The sequence below is a fragment of the Carlito syrichta genome, unplaced genomic scaffold, assembly GCF_000164805.1.
Source record: "Carlito syrichta isolate Samal-C Ts95f unplaced genomic scaffold, Tarsius_syrichta-2.0.1 Scaffold309294, whole genome shotgun sequence".
Classification (NCBI taxonomy): domain Eukaryota; kingdom Metazoa; phylum Chordata; class Mammalia; order Primates; family Tarsiidae; genus Carlito; species Carlito syrichta.
In genome coordinates this window covers 152,816-162,722 of record NW_007253390.1, presented here as the reverse complement: position 1 = coordinate 162,722, position 9,907 = coordinate 152,816, and positions in this window count along the sequence as shown.

Below are 9,907 nucleotides of genomic sequence, written 5' to 3'. Positions count from 1 at the left end.
TCCAGTCCAGGTGACAGAGTGAGACCCCAACTCAGAATTAATTAATTAATTAGTCAATAAATAATAATGAATGGGCTGTGGTTTCAAAGTGATTTTTCTTTTGAGTTGGAGTTTCAACTCCTTGTCGCCCGGACTGGAGTACAGTAGCACATTCCCAGCCACCGCAGCCTCGACCTGCTGGGCTTAGGCGATCCTTCCACCTCAGCCTTCCACGTAGTTGAACTACAGACGCATGCCAGCACATCTGGCTCGTTTTCATGATTTACTGTAGAGACAAGATCTCACCAAGTTGCACAGGTGCACAGGTTGGTCTCAAACCCCTGGGCTCAGGCAATCCTCTCGCCTCGGCCTCCTAAAGTGCTGGGATTACAGGCTGAGCCACCGAGCCCGGCTCAAAGTGATTTTTTTTTTTTTTGAGTCGGAGTCTCACTCTGTCACCCAGGCTGGAGTGTAGTGGTATGCTCATGGCCACCGCAGCCTCAACCTGCTGGGCTCAGGCGATCCTTCCGCCTCACCCTTCTAAGTAGCTGGAACTACAAGCACATGCCACCATGCCCAGCTACTTTTTTGATTTATTGTAGAGATGAGGTCTCACCAAGTTGCCCAGGCTGATATCGAACCAGAGGGCTCAGGTAATCCTCTCACCTCTGTCTTGCAAAGTGCTGGGATTACAGGCTGAGCCACCATGCCCTACCCAAAATGATTTTTCTTAAATGTGCTGCAGTGGACTGTTATAGCAAAGGTTCTGATCTGCACATGAAGATGTGGACAAGATGAAGACCTCACCCACCACTAATACTCACTGTGCACCTGGACAAGTCATGGAACCTCCCCAGGCCTGATTTTCTTCAACTGTAAAATAGAAGGGCTGAACTATTCTGTCGTCACTGGGAAATGGTATTCAAGTCATTTTTCTGGCTTAAACATTTTACAACTATCTTTTTTTTTTTTTTTGAGTTGGAGTCTCACTCTGTCGCCCAGACTGGAGTGCAGTGGCCGCTCCCAGCCACCGCAGCCTCGACCTGCTGGGCTCCGGCGATCCTTCCACCTCAGTCTTCCGAGTAGCCGGAATTACAGGCGCGCGCTGCCACGCCCGGCTGATTTTTTGATTTATTGTAGAGATGAGGTCTCGCTGCCCAGGCGGGTCTCGAACCCGCGGGCTCAGGCAATTCACTCACCTCAGCCTCCCAAAGGCGCGGGATTACAGGCTGAGCCACCGAGCCCGGCAACTATCTTAACTGATTCTATTAATCAGCTATAGCGAGAAATCTGAATTGTGCTGCTAACCTGTTATTGTTTGCTTTTTTTTCTTCAAGGAGAACGGCCATTAAACTGCAAAGAGCAGTTAAGAAGGATTTGATAATGCCCATTTGGGGTGGGGGTGGTCAGAGCTTCAGCAAATAGTTCAGCTTAGGACCCTGACTCCTACCCTAGGGATATACAGCTGCTAAACAGGGGTAGTTACTCACCTGGACCGACTAGAACCCTTTAAGATGTAAAAGACTTCTCTCCCAGGTAACACTACATCAGCGCAAAGCAATTGCAAGGTTTTGCTGGTGGAACAAAAACAACTGGTTTCTCTCTTAAACCTCAGACCCAGCTTCTGCCTCAGGCAGAGCCCTCTCGTGCAACAAATATTTATTGTGCACCTACTATGTGCTAGATCCTGAGACTATAGCAGTGACAAGATTGACAAGGTCCTTTCTTACGGACCTTAGGAGGAATGGTTCAAAAAATAATAAATTAATAGTTATGACAGTTACCAATTATGGTAAGACCTAGTAAAGAAGTAAGTAGGGTGTCCAGATAGACGCAGTGACGGAGAATTATGAGTATAGGATAGAGAGTGTCCTACATAGGTGGGTCAGGGAAGGCTGCTAGGTGAGAGTGGTGTGAACCTGAGACCTGAAGACAAGAGGAAACTAGTCTTACAAGGGTGTGGTGTGTTCCAGGACTCACAGAGCACTGCATCCATGCAGAGGGAGTGGAAGGGAGAGAGGCAAAAAAGAGACAGGAGAGAGCCTGGAACAACTTGTCCTGGGCCTGGGAAGCACAGTCAGAAGTTGGAATTTCATTCTAAGTGAAGAGAAAGCAATGAAGGGTTTAAGGCAGAATCTGACCATGGATTTGAAGATCACTCTGGCTGCTGTGTGGGAAATGGATTAGAGGGGCTAAGAAGAGAGCTGGGGAGAGGAGAACCATTTGGAACTGATCAGGAGTGAGACAGATTCAGGTTTTTCTCAAATGGCTAGTCAGTTGCATCATACTTTTTTGACCCATGTTTTTAAACTTATATCTTACATGCCTCGTGTGCATTGATCTACTTAAGGGCTCTATTTTACTCCACGGTCTGTTAATACCCATGTCAGTGCCAAACTGTTTCAGTTACTGTAGCTTTACAGCATATTTTGGTAGGAGGTAGAACTAATCTCCTTATTACCCCTCTTTTTAAGAAATATCTTGAGCACTCTCAGTGTCACCTAAGGTGCTTCTCAATGTGACCTGGGCATTGAGATTGCAAAAACTCCTCAAGTGAGTACAGTACAATCTGGGAATTGCTGTCTCATGTGTTTATTTTCCCAGATGAATTTTAATGTGATTCTGTCATGTACTGCTCCCCTCCAAATTCCTATTGTTATTTTGATGGAGATTGCATTTAATTTATTTTTATTATTATTATTGAATCAGAGTCTCACTCTGTCGCCAAGGCTGGAGTGCAGTGACACGCTGACGGCTACTGCAGCCTAGCCCTGCTGGGCTCCAGCGATCCTTCTGCCTCAGCTTTCCAAGTAGCTGGAACCGTAAGTGTGCGCCACCACGCCTGATTAATTTTTTAAATTTATTGTAGACAAGTTCTTGCCAAGTTGCCCAGGCTGGTCTCGAACCCCTGGGCTCAGACAGTCCTCTTGTCTCCACACCTCAAAGTATGAGCCACCATGTCCAGCTGCATTGCATTTTACAGTTTATAATTAATTTAGGCATCTTGGTGTGGTGTTACATGCCTGTAGTTCCAGCTACTCAGGAGGCTGATGTGAGAGGATTGCCTGAGCCCAGGAGCTCAAGGCTGCAGTGAATCAAGACTGTGCCAAGATACTTCAGCCTGGAAAATAGAGCAAGACTCTGTCTCAAAAAATAAATAAATATAGGCCGGGCTCGGTGGCTCAGCCTGTAATCCCGGCACATTGGGAGGCCGAGACAAGTGGATCACCTGAGCCTGCAGGTTCAAGACCAGTCCGGGCAACTTGGTGGGCCCTGGTCTCTACAATAAATAAAAAAAATTAGCCGGGTGTGGTAGCGAGCACCAGTAGTTCTGGCTATTTGGAAGGCTGAGGTGGAAGCATGGTCAGAGCCCAAGCAGGTCGACGCTGGGGTGGCCATGAGTGTGCCACTGCACTCCAGCCTGGGCAACAGAGTGAGACTCCGAATAAATAAATAAATAAAACCTATATATGTGTGTGTCTATACATATATTTATATATATGCATATATTAATATATGTATAGACACACACATATATATAAGCATACAATTAATTAATTTAGGGGAGAATCAATATCTTCACAATGTTGGATCTTCCTGACCAAGTATAAGACAAATTTCTTTACATGACATATATCTGTACACGTATTTGAATTTTCTTTTATGTTAATTTCTTCAGAATTTCATTTGTTGCATTGCTTTTCTTCTATATTGTTTAATTTGTTGTTGAATGCATAGTGATTTCAGTTTTTTAATCTATTTTTAATCCCACTTCTCTGTGCTTTCTTTATCCTCTACTACTTCTGCTCATGTAACTGGAATTTTCTTCCCCCATGTCTGTATATTCATCTACTTTTATCTCAAGGTTCAAATCAAATTTAAGTTAATCTAATTAAAATTAGAGAAGACGGCTGGGCATGGTGGCTCACGCCTGTAACCAGAACACTTTGGAAGGCCGAGGTGGGAGGATTGCTTGTGTTTGAAACCAGCCTATGCAATATAGCAAGACCTCATCTCTACAAAATATTTTTAAAAAAGAAAAAATTAGCCGGGTGGCTTGTACCTGTAGTTTCAGCTCTGAGATGGAAGGATCACCTGAGCCCAGGAGGTCAAGGCCGCAGTGAGCCATGATCCTGCCACTGCACTCCAGCCTGGGCAACAGAATGAGACCCTGACTCAATCAATCAATGAATTTAGAAAAGCATGAAAACCTTAACTTCTCCATCCCTTCACTCATTCCCTATAACTCTCACTACCATCATCATCTCTGCACAGCATGGAAACTATCTCTTGCTTCTCTGAATTCCAATAGCATTTTTTCTAGACCTCTCTCTCAGTATGATAGGAATATTGGTGAGTTTCCCTACCAACAGTATGCTTATTAGGGTTAGAGTCTTTTCTATCTTTCTCCCTAGCCTTTACTTCTTTACTTTGCAGCATTTTAAGTATTCAATTAATTTTGCAAACAAATGAATAAAGAAACTCTTTTATACACCGATAGAATATGCAGATCAATGACAAAGTAAATGAACCAATGACTTAATTGCAACCAAAGTTCTTAGATGAACAGATTCGAATCAGTCCAAAAATTAAGATTTAGTGGCACGCTGTGGGAATTTGTCCTTGTTTCTATATTGAATCCCTCAATCATTCACTCAGTCATTCATTCACTCAATCATAATGACCTACTGTGTGTCAGAAAATGTGTTGGGGTGGGAGCAGATTAGTAAAACTTGCAAGTACTATTCTTTGCTATCTAATAGATTCTACAGGGAAGCAAATACATAACTAAGAATGATAGAGTACTATCTATGCTTTGCTGTAGAAAACTGAATAAAGTTCACTGGAGACACAAAGAAAAGAGCAATTAATTCTAGGAGGGAGGAGGGAAGGCATGGGAAAAGGCTTTGTAGAGGAGTTAACACTCAACCTGAGTGTTTGACACTTGCAATACCTGCTTGGATTAGGAAGGGAAGGGTCCTCATCACATTTGCAGATAACAGAGGACAAATTCAGGAATTAAGAAGAAATTCTCGCAGCAATACTTCAAAGAATTTATACAAAGGAGATCCCTGCACAAGTGCAAAAAGAATTATACCATGGTTCTACTTGTAAGAGCGTAATTTGGAAAAACATTTTTTTGTGGAGACGAGGTCTCGCTTTGTTGCCCAGACTGGTCCTAAAATACCTGCGCTCAAGCAATCCTCCTGCCGCTGCCTCCCAAAGTGCTTTGATTACAGGGGAGAGCCACCACACCTGGCCCCTGAACCTTACTTCTAATCCCTACCCAGTCCTTTGCCTTATCCCTGAGTCGTGCCCACTACAAACCCTACCAATGCCTTTGTTCTGACTCCATGACGGCGCCTGAGCTCATTCTCATCTTCAGCAATCTGGAAAAAGGCATGGCTCCTTGGAAAACTAAGTTCAGAATGCCTTAGGAGGTGGAATAATAATTTACCGTCTCTCTTCGGATTTCCGTTCTTAGCTGGAAAAATCTGGAAGTCAAGATGTCAAATGAAGAAGGATGCAAAGGATGATGCTAAAATAGTGCCCATTATATGAAGCAAGCCATCAGTTAGGATGGAATAAGTCTACAAATTCCTGAGGGGAATATTATTTTCTAAGCAAGATTATATCTTATTAATTGGTTTGCTTCCTTTTCATTGTAGTTTGCAGGGATAAAGCCTTTAGTCTTGCTTAGAAGTTTTTATTTCCATTTGATGATCCTACCTTTCATTTATTAATTTGTTGACGTATTCAATCATTCATTCACGAATGAACCCAACATTTACTGACCTTTGCAGTCAGCAGTGGAAACACAAGAAGTAACAAACACAGTCCTGCCTTCAAGATGCCCACACGACGAGCTGAGTTGGGTATCTCCAAGCTTGATGCTCCTGAAATGGAAAGGTCAGACTTGGCAAACAGGAAAACGTCCAGCTCTGATCTCTACATTCTAATTCTCTTCCCAAAACCAATCTTAAAGAAGTGAGATTTTATGTACCCCACAAAACCATAATAAAAAATATTGATTAATTAAAAAAAAAAAAGAAGTGAGATTTTACTAAGAATGCACCTCTCTGAGGAACTCCAACTCATCCTTTGAAACTTAGGAAAAACACTTAGGATAGTACCTGGTATATTATCCAGTAAACCTTTCCTGACTTGCCTCAGTTCTGTAGGATGATGAACAATTTCCCCACCCCCAATCTCTCTACTTTGTTTACCTTTTCCTCTTCTCTTCCAGATAGTTAACTCCCTAAAAGGAGGCCCCAGGCCAGATGTGGTGGCTCATGACTGTAATCCCAGCACTTTGGGAGGTGGAGGCGAGAGGATTGCCTGAAGCCAGGGGTTCAAGACCAGCCTGGGCAACTTGGCAAGACCTCGTCTCTACAACAAATCAAAAAATTAGCAGCACATGGTGGCGCACGCCTGTAGTTCCACCTACTTGGAAGGTGAGGTGGAAGGATCGCCTGAGTCCAGCAGGAGGAGGTTGCGGTGGCCATAAGCAATGTGCCACTGCACCCCATGCTGGGCACCAGAGTAAGACTCCAACTCAAAAAAAAGGAGGGACTGAATTTTAGCACAACTGTATCCCAGTACCAGGTACATAGTTGGTGCCCAGCAAACTATCTAGATATCAAGGATCTTAGACTTGAAGAGTCAAAATAGGAAAGAGCTATTCTAGAGGAATCCTTTCTATTCTAAGGAATAGTTATTTTCATTTTCTTTTTTTTTTTTTTTTTTTTTTTGAGTTGGAGTCTCACTCTGTTGCCCAGGCCGGAGTGCAGTGGCCGCTCCCGGCCACCGCAGCCTCGACCTGCCGGGCTCCAGCGATCCTTCCGCCTCAGCCTTCTGAGCAGCTGGAACTACAGGCGTGTGCTACCACGCCCGGCTGATTTTTGATTTATTGTAGAGATGAGGTCTCGCTGCCCAGGTGGGTCTCGAACCCGCGGGCTCAGGCAATCCACTCACCTCAGCCTCCCAAGGCGCGGGATGACAGGCTGAGTCACCAAGTCTGGCTTTCATTTTCTTAAATCTCAGAATTGGTTGGGTATGGTGGCTCATGCCTGCAATCCAGCACTTTGGGAGGGTGAGGTGGGAGGATTTCTTGAGGTTAGGAGTTCAAAGTCAACCTGGGATACAAAGAGAGACCTCGTCAGGAAAGAAAGAGGGAGGGAGGGAGGGAGGGAGACAAGGAGAGAGGAAAGGAGGGAGGATGATCCAGGACTGATGGTATGAACCTGTAGTCCCAACTACTCAGGAGGCTGCGGCAGGAGTGTCACTTGAGGCCAGGAGTTAGAGGCTGCAGTGAGCCGTGATCATGCCACCGCACTTCAGCCATGGCAACAGAGTAAGACCCTGACTCAAAAGCAAACACACACACACACACACACACACACACACACACACACACACACACACAAACTCAGCATGGTTTCTGCTCTAGTTTTTGGTCTCCAAGTAGGAACTCTTATTTATGGGAACAACCAACTGTAGCTCAGTCACTTCTGGACAGGTCTGTCCTTCATCCAGAGCACCACAGAATGGAATCCTTCTGTTTTCACACAAGGATTCTCTCCTCTGAACCTAATTTGTTATACTGAACTATAAAAAGGAATCATTTATCATTAAGACTGTTATTCACGATAACCTATGCTGATGCAGGAAAGGTTGTATAAACCAAAGATCAGAGTTCTTGCTTGCAAGGTGAAGCAGAAATTGGTACTGTCACATATAATTGGGACACAGTGTCATTGGGTCTTATTCTCTTCTCCCTGAGCATAATTTTCTTGAATGTCAAGTATGTGCTCTACTCTTAAAGAATTGTGCCAAAATTGTCAATAGATGCACAGTACCTCCATTATTATTTCTTTTAAAATATTTTTTTTTGCCGGGTTTGGTGGCTCAGCCTGTAATCCCAGCGCTTTGGGAGGCTGAGGTGAGTGGATTGCCTGAGCCCACAGGTTCGAGACCCACCTGGGCAACTTGGCGAGACCTCATCTCTACAATAAATCAAAAAATTAACAGGGCGTGGTAGCACGCACCTGTAGTTCCAGCTGCTGGGAAGGCTGAGGCGGAAGGATCTCCGGAGTCCAGCAGGTCGAAGCTGCGGTGGCCGGGAGTGGTCACTGCACTCCAGTCTGGGTGACAGAATGAGACTCCAACTCAAAAAAATATATTTTTTTGTAGAGATGGGTCTCACTATGTTGCCCAGGTTGGTCTTGAACTTCTGGCCTCAGGTGGTCCTCCTACCTCAGCCTCCCAAAGTGCTGGGATTGCAGCCATAAGCCACCACACCCAGCTAGTCCCATTATTCTTCCATCTAATTCCTTAAGGAAGCTGTGCAGTCTCAGAGAAAGAAAATACACTTAGACCTAGGTTTGAGTTTCGTGCTCTGTTACTTATTAACTTGTGATCTTGGGCAAATGAGTTGGCTTCTCTGAGCCTTCTTTCTTATCTTCAAAAAGGGTTATTTTAGGAATAAATGTAATGATATACGTAACATGTCTGGTAGACATCACATACATACTTGATATATTCTAGATCTTCATCTCTTTCCCCATCTTCCACAGTGTCTAGTGAGGCAATGAAACGATCACTTTATAAAACCAAACCTATTCTAACAAAAAGGAGATTTTTAAAAACAACAGACTGGACACATTGGCTCGTGTATGTAATCCCAGTACTTTTGGGAGGCTGAGGTGGGAGGATCGCTGGAGGCCAGGAGTTTGAGATCACTCCAGAAAACATAGTGAGACTCCATCTCTACAAAAAGTAAAAAAAATATAGTCGGGTGTGGTGGTTTGCATCTATAGTCCTAGCTACTCAGAAGGTGGAGGTGGGTGGGTGGGTGGATTGCTTGAGCCTAGGACATCCAAGCTGTAGTAAGCTATGATCCTAACACCGTACTATAGTCTGGGCAACAGAGCAAGACTGTCTCTTAAAACAAAACAAAAACAAAACAAAACAAAAAACCAAGTAGTCTCCAAATTTCTAAATATTTCACTTCAGAAACTATGGTCACATACAGAAAGACCTGGGTTACATCTGGATTGGGGTCCCAGTATCCCACTATAGATTCTAAGATTGATGCATTGTATGTTTCTTAGGTTGATAGTGATCAATTTCCCTAGAATCAAGTTCTTCGCTCATCTGACTCTACAGTGTTGATTCAGTTTCTGTCAAGCATATTGATGAATGCTATTCAGAACACCATTCAGAATCTTATCAAAATCATATTCTCCATTGCTTCAAACTCAAATAGTGAAATTTACAGATTATCATTTTTGGTAAATACTCAAGTTTTCTATTTCTAGATCTGCTTATGCTGTGTTTCTCAGCAAGTAACGTGAAAGATCAGGTCTGTCTAATATGGAGTTGTTATTCTAAAGTCAGCTTATTGTTTCCTTAGAAATGCTTTAAAGTTTATTTTTGCTGGTTTTCCCCTAAACTTTTCCACTATTAAAATGAGGCTGACTAATATATTATGTACAGTCTGGACAAATTAACCCTGAAAAGAAAATATACAACAAATTTCTTTGGGATGCAGAGGCAAGAGGATTACCTGAGTCCAGGGGTTCAAGACCAGCCTGGAAAGCATGGTGAGACCTTGTCTCTACAGTAAATAAAAAAATTAGTCAGACATGGTGGCACATGACTGTAGTTCCAGCTACTCGGAAGGCTGAAGCAGAATTCCCCGGAGTCCAGCAGGTTAAGGCTGTGGTGGCTGTGAGCATGCCACTGCACTCCAGCCTGGGTGACAGAGTAAGACTCTGACACAAAAAATAAATAAATAACATTTGAGACAATGCAAGTATGTTTGTAATACATTTTTATTATAATTGCTTGAAAGAAGACACGCAATAAAGCAGAAAGTACAGAACTAGTCCCCACCCTTTTTTTTTTTTTTTTTTTTTTGTTTGGG